We start from the raw sequence: 12759 nt of genomic DNA on the forward strand, positions 1-12759 counted from the left end.
TTGGAAAGTTACTCTTTTCCCCCCTCTCCCCTGTGCTCCTTGGAAGGAAATCACTATGCCCAAAGCCCACTTATGGACTGGGGAATTATGCTGTAGCTCCTTGAGGAATGCCTTAGTTTCCTAGGTTTGTATAACAAAGTACCACAAATGGGTGGCTTTAAGTCACAGAAATTTATTCTCCCGCAGTTCTGGAGGCTAGAAGTTTGAAATCAAGTTGTCAGCCAAACTATGATCTCTTTGAAACTTCTAAGGGAGAATTTGCTTCAAGCCTCTGTCCTTGCATCTGGTGCTGCCGGCAACCTTGACTTTGCCGGGCTTGTAGACAGATTAATCCAACGTCTCCTCCGTCAGCACACAGTGTTCTCCCCTCACCCACGCTGTCTTTGCGTCCCTCTTTTCTTACAAGAACACCAGTTATGTTGGATGGGGGCCCACCCTAATGACCTCATCTTAACTGGATTGCATCCGAAACACTGTTTCCAAATAAAGTCACAGTCACAAGTACTGGGCTTTAGGACTTAAACATAATTTTTTGAGGGACACAATTCAACTCATAACGACAGGGGAGTATCTATTATATGTAAATTATCTGGAATTCTTCTGCCTAGAAGATTTATCACTTCTTTCTTACTTATTAAGTATTTATTTTGTTTTATTTTTATTGAATATAAATTCAATTTTACTGACTATAAATACCATGTAGTGCTAGTTTCTGGTGTATATCAAAGTGATTCAGTTATACATATATTCATTCTTTTTCGGGTTATTTTCCCATATAGGTTATTACAGAATATTGAGTGGAGTTCCTTGTGTTATATAGTAGGTCCTTGTTGATTATTGATTTTATGTATGTGAAAGTGTTAGTCACCTAGTCATGTCCAACTCTTTGTGATCCCATGACTGTAACCAGCCAGGCTTCTCTCTCCATGGGATTCTCCAGGTAAGAATACTGGAGTGGGTAGCCATTCCCTTCTCCAGGGGATCTTCCCGACCTAGGAACTGAACCCTAGTCTCCTGCATTGCAGATGGATTCTTCAGTGTCTGAGCCATCAGCCAAGCCCCATTTTATGTATGGTAGTGTGTATATGTTAATCCCAACTCCTAATTTATCCCAACTCCCAACTTTCCCCTTTGGTAACCATAAATTTATATTCTAAGTCTGTGTGTCTGTTTCTGTTTTGTAAATAAGTTCATTTGCATCATATTTTAGATTCAACATATAAGTAACATCGTACGGTATTTGTCTTTCTATGTTTGACTTAATTCACTTAGTGTGGTAATCTCTAGGCCCATCCATGTTTATTTATTTAATCATTTATCTATATCAGTATGAACTGCCATCTTGCTATACCTGTTTATTAGCTCCAGAAGTTGTTTTGGGATTTTCTTTTTGTTAATTTTATTTATGACTGCACTGGGTCTTTGCTGTATGTGGGCTTTCCCTAGTTGTGGCAAGTGGGGGCTACACTTCATTTTACATTTTGAGGGCTTCTCATTGTGGTGACTTCTATTGTTACAGATCACAGGCTCCAGGCACTCAGGCTTTGTAGCTGCAGCATGGGGGCCTAACTGCCATGCGGCATCTGGGATCTTAGGTCCCCAACCAGGGATCAAACCCGAGCCCCCTGCAGTAGAAGGTCAGAGTCTTAACCACCGGACCACCAGGGAAGTCCCTACTGTCTGGTTTTAACTGAGCATTTTATATAATTCCATTTTAAATTTTATCCCTTTTTGAAAAAAATCTTTGCTGCTATTAGTTACATTAGTGATTCTCAATTGACAGTGAGTTTGCTCCCTAGCTGACCTCTGACAATAGCTGGAAACATTTTTGGGCATCACAACTGTGACATCCAATAAGTGAAGACCAGTGAGCTTGCTAAACCTCCTGTAATGCAAAGTTCTGTCTCTCACAGCAAAGAGTGATCTGATCCACAGTGGCAATAGTGTGGCTATTGGCAAACACTGAATTAGGTAAAAGAATCAATGTGTTTTAGTTAGGAAATTGTTAGGGTTCTAAAAAGGATTCCTTGAACTTTATTGACTTGGAGCAACTTAGTTCAAGGAAGCAATCTTACCAGTGTGCCCGGAGGTAGGGGAAGTGGATGAAAAACATAATTTGATGAAAAACGCTAGTGAGTATCTCACAGTAACACAGGCCTTTTCCTTTGGTTGCAGAGAATTTTCAGAACAATGTTTTACACACAATGGTGATGGCATTTGTGTTAGTTCAGGTCTTCCAAGTAGATGCTAAGATGAGGTTAGATCCCAAGAGATTTCGCCAGGAAAACACAGGAGAGGGAAATGGTGAGGAAGCCAGAGGAGGCTGAGAGAGCCTCAGGCCTTGTGGAGGAGAGGGGAAAGGGAGGGAAGGGTAGACAGGAAGTCTTAGAGTGCAGTGCACTTTTAAAAAAGTTTTAGCTCTGCTAAAAAAGTTTTAGTTCTTGAGCCAAAGTTGCCCATCAGAAGAGTTCCCTGTTTCCAGGGTACAGCCCTGCCTGGAGGTCCCTGTTGTGCTTAGTCATGGATTGTGAGCAGCCTGAGGGGAGTTGTTACGGTCAAACATACTCCTGCAGGTGGAGACCCGAGAGGCACTGGCTCCTTGCTGCTTCAGTCTACCTCCTTGCACTGCACAAATATGCTTTCCCAGAGGTCCAGTGGGCATCTCCTGCATGGCTCCTTCAAGCCTGTCTTTCTGGGGGTAAACAGAAGGGAGCTTATCTGACAACTACAGCCCCATTCATGGAGCTGATTTCTGGTTTACAACCGGCACTTATCTTCTCTCTGCTCACTACTTCCTCTAACTTTCACTCGCGCTCACTGGTCATCTCTGCAGGTTGCAGCTTACCTGGTTGTATGACTCTTGTTAACTGTGGACAAAGAATGCCACTTCCCATATCAGTCAACAAAGGTTGTTGCTCCATCAAGCCCCCAGTCACTACAGCTGCCACACGTACTCCCACCCCTGAAGGTGAACCCCGAAGGAACTCAGGGTGGACACAGAATCATCAAGCAAGCTGTCCACCACTGCAGCAGCCCTCAAAGCAGCACCCTGAGGGAAACCAGGATGGGAAAAACAGGATATATGCCCTAGATAGATAAGGTGCATATCAAAGGAATGATTTCAGAGTCCTGACTCTTGCATCTTCCCTTACAAATAAAAGCACTAAATTCATTAACTTGATGTCTGGTTTTCTTTAATGAATAGTGATCTTTTGATGTTCTGATTATCTGGTTTCTGTTGCAAAACCCCCATATGTCCTGGCTCCTCCCCTCCCTCTTCTGAGCAATCCCTCAGAGCTGTCTGAGAAGCTGCCTCCTGGGCTTGAAGTCCTCCAAGTTTACCAAATAATATATAAGTCTCAACTTTGGGGCTGAAGATTTTTTGCATTTTTTTTCCAGTCGATATAATCATAACCATCTCAGGCTGGGGTTGCTATATGTGTCCATTCATAGGGAGTACCAAGGGGCACTGATGTTAATCGCGTGGGTTCCATGTGTCACCTCCCCACCCCACCTGCCTATCATTGTATAAAGGCAGTTCTACCTCCTTCTGCTCATCAGGGTCAATGTCTCTTGCCAGTATGGTGACTCCTCCTCATTGGAACTGCAGGAGGAGGAACTGTAGCTTGTAGTTCAGTGAGACCCTGGTCATGTACCCTGGCAAGAGTGTAGCCTCTTGGGGGTCAGAACCTATAGAGCCCAGAGTTGCGGGCATGAGAAGCACAAATGTGGGTCCTGGGAGGGATGGTGAGTAGGAAGGACCACTCTTGCTTCCCCTCTTTGGGGCCCAGACCCAGAACTCCCTGGTCCACCATAGACCACTTTCTCCAGCTTGGCTGGTCTGTTATCTCTTGGCAACCTGCACCCTAGTCTCATGAGTCTGTTAATTCAGTCTCCCCTCAGTCAGGTTGCCTCTAAGCGCCGCCACCAGGTCCCTGGCTTCCTGCCTCACTGATTCCTTAGGGCAGGCCCAGCCCAGCAGGAACTCAGGAAGCTCAGACTAGCACCTGTTTAAGACCTTAAGTCTAGTATCACCCAACGGCTCCACAGAACTTTGCCAGTCAAAATGTCCTGGGACAATACACAAAACAAGAATAGAGCAGACTTTGGGAGAAGGGACCTCCTGTTGCTGAGATCATCTATCTGTCTGAGTCTTGTTATGTTAATACTTTGGTTAGAGGGAGGTATTTGATAGAAATACACCGAGAGCCCTGGTTGTTTAGTTTTTTGTTCGTTTTGAATAGGTAATTATTCACAGGGTTCCAAATCCAAAAGCTACAAAACAATATCCAGTGAACTGTTTCCCTACTACCTCTATTTTTCAACCACCCAAGTTCCCCTTTCCAGGCAGAACAAATGCCTTCAGTTTTTCCAGATTCTGTAATGCACACATTTATATTTGTTTACCAAGATGGTAACATACTATACACATTGTTCTGAACCTTGTGTGTATGGTTTTAAAAATCTATCACTGTATTTTAGGGATCATTTCATTGTATATTTATCGATACTTTGTTTTTGTGTGTGTGAATGTGCCATAATTTATTTACCCAGTCTACCAATTGATGGGCATTTAGTTGTTTTGTAATCATTTGAGATTGCAAAGAGTATGGTAAATAACTGTGTACATTTCAGGTATGTGTAGAATAATTTCCTAGTGGAGCAATAACTGCATTAAAGGGTATTTACATTTGTCATTTGAGAGACAGCTACTTCCATAGAGACTGTACAAGTTAGCCTCCTGCCTTCAAAGTCCATGTTATTTCAGAGTTTTGCCAACTAAGATGTTTACAAATCTTTTTCATCTTTGCCAGACTGAAAGGATAAAACCGTATCTCTATCTTGTTTTAATTTGTATTAATATTAGCTGTATGAAATTGTTGTGATCTTTAGGTAAAAATAATTGTTGACTCTTGGCAATTTTATGTGGTTTTACTTCTCTCAATGTAAGATTGAGAATATTTTAATCTTTGAGTTATTTATGGGGGATGGAATGGATTGGGAGACGGAGATTGACATATATGCACTACTGTGTATAAAAAGGGCTTCCCTGGGGGCTCAGTGGTAAAGAATCTGCCTACCAATGCAAGAGACAGAAGTTCAATCCCTGGGTTGGGAAGATCCCCCAGAGAAGGAAATGGCAACCCATTCCAGTAGTCTTGCCTGGGAAATCCCATAGACAGAGAAGCCTGGTGAGCTACACAGTCCATGGGATTGCAAAGAGTTGGACACGACTTAGCAACTAAATCACTACCACCACCACAGGTAAAATAGGTGAGTAATGAGAACCTACTGTGTAACGCAGGGACCTCTACTCAGCGGTCTGTGGTGACCTGATGGAAAGGAAATTTTAAAAAAGAGGGGATATGTGTATATGTACAGCTGATTTACTCTGATATACAGCAGAAACTAACACAACATTATAGAGCAACTATACCCCAATTAAAAAAAAGCCATTTATCTATACCTTTTTTCAGAACTTTTGCCATTTTAAAATTTAGGGGTTGCCCTTTACCAATTTAGAGGATCTCTTTTCATATTAGAGAAATTAAGCTCTTCTTCTGTTATATGAATTAAAAAATATTTTCCCAGTTTGCTATTTGTCTTCTGAGTTTGTTTACAGAGGTTTTACAATCAAGAATTAAAATTTTTTATGGAGAAGGGAATGGCAACCCACTCCAGTACCCTTGCTTGGAAAATTCCATGGACGGAGGAGCCTGGTAGGCTACAGTCCATGGGTCACAAGAAAAAAAAAAAAAAAGAATTAAAAATTTTAAAAATTTTAGTTGAATTTATCAATCTTCTGTTTTATGTATTCTGGATTCAAATCATATTAAGTGTGAAATGAAAATATCTCCTGCCATATTAATCAACAAGAAATGTCACAGCCATCAGTGATTTCTGGCCTCCAAATGTGAATGAGGGCTCCCCAAACTGTGATCCAGAAAATGCTGCCAACCCCCATGGTGAGTGCTGAGGTGCGAGGGGAATGCAAGAAGCAAGGTGAACAAGAAAACAGGATTGGCCCCAGATAGCTGAGGTGCATAAGAAAGGAATGAATTCTGTGAGCCCAGAGGCTTGCATCTTTCCATACATAGAATGTTAAATTCCTTAACTTGATACCTGATCTTTGATGTTCAGACTGCCTGCTCCCTTTGTTGCAAACTTGTTTATAGCCTGACTTCCCTCTGCCTCTTTGGAGCAGTCTTCTCAGAGCTACTGAGATTCCCTCTCTCCTGCTTGGAGTCCTAAACATTCCCACCAAATAAAATAAGTCTCTATTTTCAGGTTGCGACTTTATTTTTTAGTCAACATTAGCAATGCTTTTCTTTTTTTCCTCCAAGATCATACGGGGATTTTGTTGTGATTGCTTCTTGTACTGGGGCAGGTATACTGGGTGAAGTCAGTCATTTCAGGAATCACTGCTCTGGGACTGGAAACTGCAGCAGCAAGGGATCTGCCTCACTTCATTTAAAGTTCATGGACTTCAGGATATTGAGGGGGAAAATTCTGGGTGTTTGGAACTGAGATGACTCTGCCAGGCTATGAGCTGGAGGCCAAGACTTATAGGAAACAGTTAAGAAGGAGAAGGGGGCGACAGAGAATGAGATGGTTGGATGGCATCAATGACTCAATGGACATGAGTCTGAGCAAACTCCAGGAGATGGTGAAGGACAGGGAAGCCTGCAACACATGGGGTTGCAAAGAGTCAGACATGACTGAGAGACTGAACGACAACAAGAAGCTTCAAAGCATATGTGTGGTGAGAAAGCCTAGAAACCCTAGGACTGGGCTAGCCGTGAAAGAATGGATCATTGTGCCTTACTAGGCCACCTCTAAGCTCTTGCTCTTGTGTTTACTCCAAATCTACCAGAACTAGCTGCTGCAGCCCAGCCCCGAGCACCAGCAGGGACAAGGAACAGGAACCCTGGGGTCTGCATCCCCAGCCAGCTCGCAGGCTCACAGGGTTCACCTTGGCATCAGTCCAGGGGGCGCCCTGTCGGATTCTGTCCTGTCTGCTTATTGTGAGGCTCAGAGGACCTGACGCCCTGTCTCATGCCCCCTCTTTTCCTGGGGTGCTCAGTAAATACCTGTCCTGCCCAGTTCTGTTCTGGGCACTGAGGGTGGAGAGAACAACGGAGCAGAATTTGATGGGTTCTGCCCCCAGAAGCTCACCACCTCCAGGGGTCCCCAGGGCAGCCCCATTCCCTCAAATCCTTCATGACTCTCATTGTGAGGGCCTAGGCTGTTCTTTCTTCTCTTTTTCTCAAACTGAGGAATAATTTTACATTCAATAAAACGAACATTTCTTGAGGGTTTTCTGACTTTTGATAACGTGTACACCCTTATAATCCAAATCTCACAGAAAGTTCTCAGTTGATCTTCCAGTCAAAAAAGTCACCACAGAAAGTAATCAGTTGATCTTCTAGTTAAAAAAATCACCACAGAAAGTAATCAGTTGATCTTCCAGTTAAAAAAATCACCACAGAAAGTAATCAGTTGATCTTCCAGTTAAACATGCTCTGCTGCTTAGTCACTCAGTTGTGTCCCACTCTGTGAACTCATGGACTGTAGCCCACCAGCCTCCCCTGTCCATGGGATTCTCCAGGCAGAATACTGGGGTGAGTTGTCATTCTCCAGGCAAGAATACTAGAGTGGCTTGTCATTCCCTTCTCCAGAGAATCTTCCTGACCCAGGGATCAAACCCAGGTCTTCCACATTGCAGGCAGATTCTTTACTCTCTGAGCTACCAGGGAAGTCCAGTTAAACATCCCCAACCCCAATTCACTGGTTAGCTTTCTATTAGTTTTGCCTGTTACAGAACTTAAAAAAAAATGGAATTGTTTTTGTGTTAGCTTCTTTCACTCAGAATAATGATTTTGACATTCATTTGCATGGGCTTCCCGGGTGGTTCAGACAGTAAAAAATCTGCCTGCAATACAAGAGACCTGGATTCTATCTCTGGGTCGGGAAGATCCCCTGGAGAAGGGAATGGCTGCTCATTCCAGTACTCTTGCCTGGAGAATTCCACGGACAGAGGAGCCTGGCAGGCTGCAGTCCACGGGGTCTCAAAAAGTTGAACACAACTGAACGACAAACACTTGCATGCAGTTGCATATGAGCAGTTTTTTTTTTTTTTTTTAATTGTTGACTGGGCGATGTAAGTTCACAGTTGTGAAATTCTGGAGGCAGAACACCATTTTTATAGTTGAGTAGTTTTACCACAATCCATTTACCTACTTATCTCCTGATGATCTTTTGAGTTGTTTCTAGTTTGGGGCTATTACAAATAAAGTTGCTATCAACATTTTTGTACAATATATGTATAAATGTTTATTTCTCTTGGATAATACCTAGGAGTGAATTTGGTAGATCTCTGCTTACGTGTATATTTAACTTTATTTAAGAACAAACAGTGTTTTCTAAAATGGTTGTGTCATTTTATACAACCACTGGCAGAGTGTATAAGTTCTAGTTGCACCATAGTTTTACAAATGTTTCATGTAGTCAGTTTTTAAAATTTCAGCCATTTAAATGGATATGAAGTGGTATCTCATTGTTATCATGGTGTGTTTTTAAATTAGTGCATCTTGGAGATTTTTCCACATCAGCACATATAGATCTGCTTCATTAACTTTAACAGCTGCTCAATCTCTCACAGGATGGATGCGTCATAATTTATTTAACTAATCCTCTGTTGATGGACAATAAGGCTGTTTCCATCTTTGATAATGCTCCACAAACGTTCTTGTTGATGAGTATTTGTGTAAATGTGCAACTATACCTTTAGGATAAGCTCCTGGAAGTTGAATTTCTGGGTCAAAAGATATTTGCATTTAAAATTTTGGATTGATATTGATGGACTCTTCATGTAACAGATCAAATTAGCTCTTATCAGAGGAACGAAGATCCCCAGAGCCAAGTGTTCCCCAGTCCTCCCATGATACACATCCCAGCATTCCAGGAGACTCAACACTTTTTGACATTTGATCTGATATGATGTCTCTCTTTGACACAATCTTTCTAAAATTACATTTTCTTCTATAGAATGGATGTACTATAATCTGCTTAGTCATCTCCCTATGGTTGGATATTCACTGAGGTTGCTCTAATCTGGAGCTCACTGCAGGCAGCATTGTGGTGAACAAGTCACCTTGCACTTTTGGGACTTCCCTGGTGGTCCAGTGATTAAGACTTCATATCCCAATGCAGGGGGTGAGTGTTCGATCCCTGGTCAGGGAGCTAAGATCCCACATACCTCTTGGGTAGAAAACCAAGACATGGAACAGAAGCAACAATGCAACAAATTCAATAAAGACTTAAAAAGACAAACACACCCTGCACTTTTGTGCAAACAGTTGCCTAAGCAAATAATAGCTAACATGTATTACACTTGCAATGAGACAGGTACTGCTCTAAGCCCTTTGTGATGTACTTTCTCAAAACTACTAAAGGCTAGCTAATATCACTATTAGCTTAGTGTTACAGATGTGAAAGTTCAAGCACAGGTGAATAATATCTTCAGGGTCCTAGGGCTGATAAGAGACGTTAGTGTGTAGAGCTTAGTTGTGGCCAACTCTTTGCGACCCCATGGACTGTATCCCACCTGGCTCCTCTGTCTATGGCATTTCCCTGAGTAAGAATACTGGAGTGGGTTGCCATTTCCTCCTCCAGGGGCTCTTCCTGACCCAGGGGTTGAACCCATGTCTCCTGTGTCTCCTGCACTGGCAGGCAGGTTCTTCCCCAGTGAACCACCTGGGAAGCTGATGTGAGACGCTGCTGGAGTTAAAGCCCAGTCGGCCTAGTTCCAGTCAGTGGTCCTGACCACCATGCTGAGAGGCCCGGCTTGGAGTTCCAGACTGAGGATTTGGTTCAAAGTGAGATGCTGCTAAACTACTTCCCAAGAAGGTTGTGTCATACTCTGATCCTACCAGAGGGAGTGTGAAGGTCTCTTTCCCCTCCAAGGAGTATGTCTTCTTCATTTCCATATCCTGGGTTTGGGTATATAGAAATGCAACACACCCAGCATAAGGTCCACCATAAAGAAGGTAGGTGACTGAAGGCTGCTGACCAAAGGAATAGTTGAGACTTCCCTGGTGGTCCAGTGGTTAAGAATCCACCTTGCAAGGCAGAGGTTTGGTACCTGGTTGGGGAATTAAGATCCCCAATGCTTCCAAATAAATCAATTAAAAAAAAAAAATAAAAGGATTGGATGGATGAAGTGGGGCAGACAGGTGTGACCTACGTCACATCACATTGCCCAGTGTGGGGTCTTGCCTTGATGTGGATCATTTTTAAGTTCTTTACTGAATTTGTTACAATATTGCATCTGTTTTGCCTTTTGGCTTTTTGGCAGGAGATCTTAGGAGATCTTGGCTCCTAGACCAGGGATTGAACTTGCACCCCCTGCACTGGAAGGGGAAATATTAACCACTGGACCGCCAGGGAATCTTGCCTTGAATATTAACTCATTTTATACAAGTGTGAAGTGTGCCTTATTTTCCTTATTTTTCTCTTCTTACCTCAGAGTGGCTGCTCTCCGGCCCTGATGAAGTGTTTCCTTCTGATAAGAAAGGCCTTCTGTGACCATCCTGTATAAAATAAGAATCCCCACATCACCCTACAGCTCCATATTCCTCTTACTCTGCTTTTTCTCTATAGCACCTATCCCTTTCTGACACCTATTTACTACTTTTACCACTTCTATTTTATTGCTTATCTCCTTGGTCTCCCCTTCTCTCTTCCACAACAGAATATAAGCTTCACAATGGTAATGGCTTTGTCTGTTTTGATCACTCATTTATCATCAGAGCCAAGGACATTTCCTGGTCTTACCAGAAGTTCAGACAATATTTGGTGAAGATGGCGTTTATTCTTCTTTGTTCCAGGAGCTGGAAGTGCAGCAGCCAGTGGGACAGAGGACCTGCCCTCAAGGCCCGACAGGAAACCTGACCCGGCCTAAGAGCCTGGAGATGCTCTCGGCGATGGGCTGAAGGTCACTTGCATCTCTAAAGGAAATCTACAAGAGGCAGCAAATGCTCTCAGAGACGCGGCCCGCCCGCCCCACAGCGCCTCCTGGCGGCCTCCCTGCGGGCGGAGCAAGAGACGCGCGGGGCGGCGGAGGGACCTCCCTCCAGCTTGCGCACTGGAAACCTGGCGAGCTCTCCGGCCGCTTCTTCCCGACTTCCAGATACTTCTGTTTTCGGCCGGGGCGGAAAGAGGAAGGAGGACTGGGGAAGGGCGAAGTGAGGGGCGGGGCCGACAGGGAATTAGGAAGGAGGTCAGAATCTTGACGACTTCTTCCTCCGCGTCATACGCAAGACATGTTTATTCAGTTTCGAGGTCCCCTTATTTTGGGATATCCTTGCTTTTCCTCCGGACCCCTTCGAGTCTTATCTTCGTTCCCTCCCTCCCACGCCTCGCGAGGCGAGGGGCTGCGAGGTCAGAAGGCAGAGACGAGTGCCGTGCTTATGTCCTCCTGGGACACGAAGTCCCTCGGCCTTGTCCTGGGCTTTGAGATCAAGCAGGCGAGGCTTCCGTGTTTGCGTTCAGGCTCCACGATCGGCGGGCACTGGGCGCGTCCCTTCGGGCTTGGTTCGGTGGAAGCCCTGCCCTACGACCTATGGGAGGGAAGAGCCTGCCCGAGCCGAGGTCAGGACGCCACCTGGCGGCCGAAGCCCGTGTCCCGCAGCCCAGGTGCGCCTTGTACGTGCATGCTAAGTCGCTTCAGTCTTCTCTGACTTAATTCCCCAGGCAAGAATACTGGAGTGGGTTGCCATGCCCTCCTCCAGGGCATCTTCCGCAGCCAGCGATGTCTCTTACCTTTCCTGCACTGGCAGCCGGGTTCTTTACCACTGGCGCCACCAGCGCCTTTAGGGGCTCCTTGAGCACAGGGATCCCGGTGTTGGCGTCACTTCCCAGGCTCTGCCCTCCTGCCCTTAACACAGGATCCCTGGGTCCATTTCACTTAGCGATTGGATCATTTGGAATAGTCATGTTAAGGTGGTATTAAGGGCTGTTGTTGCTAGGTCGTGTCTGATTCTTTGCGACCCCACGGACTGCAGCACACCAGGCTTCCTTGCCCTACACTATCTCCTGAAGTTTGCTCAAACTCATGTCCATTGAGTCGGTGATACTATCAAGCCATCTCATCCTCTGTCACCCCCTTCTCCTCCTGCGCTCAATCTTTCTGGGAAAGGGTCTTTTCAGGGTCTCTTCCAATGAGTCACCTCTTCTTCATGTCAGGTGGCCAAAGTATTGGAGCTTCAGCTTCAGCATCATTCCTTCCAATGAGTATTCAGGGTTGATTTCCTTCAGGTTTGACTATTTTGATCTCCTTGCAGTCCAAGGGTCCCTCGAGAGTCTTCTCTAGCAATTTGAAAGCATCAGTTCTTCAGCACTTAGTTTTCTTTATGGTCCAACTCTCACATCCATACATGAATACTGGAAAAACTATAGCTTTTTGAATAGACAGACCTTTGTTGCAAAGTGATGTTTCTGCTTTTAGTATGTCTGAGTTTGTCATACCTTTCCTTTCAAGGAGCAAGCTACAGTCACTGTAGTCATGGCTATAGTCACTGTTTGCAGTGATTTTTGAGCCCAAGAAAAGAAGATCTGTCACTGTTTCCACTGTTTCCCATCTATTTGCCATAAAGTGATGGGATCAGATGCCATGATCTTTGTTTTTTGAATGTTGGGTTTTAAGCCAGCTTTTTTTTACTCTCCTCTTTCACCCTCATCAAGAGGCTCTTTAGTTCC

Source organism: Dama dama, chromosome 19 (genome assembly GCF_033118175.1).
Source record: "Dama dama isolate Ldn47 chromosome 19, ASM3311817v1, whole genome shotgun sequence".
Lineage (NCBI taxonomy): Eukaryota > Metazoa > Chordata > Mammalia > Artiodactyla > Cervidae > Dama > Dama dama.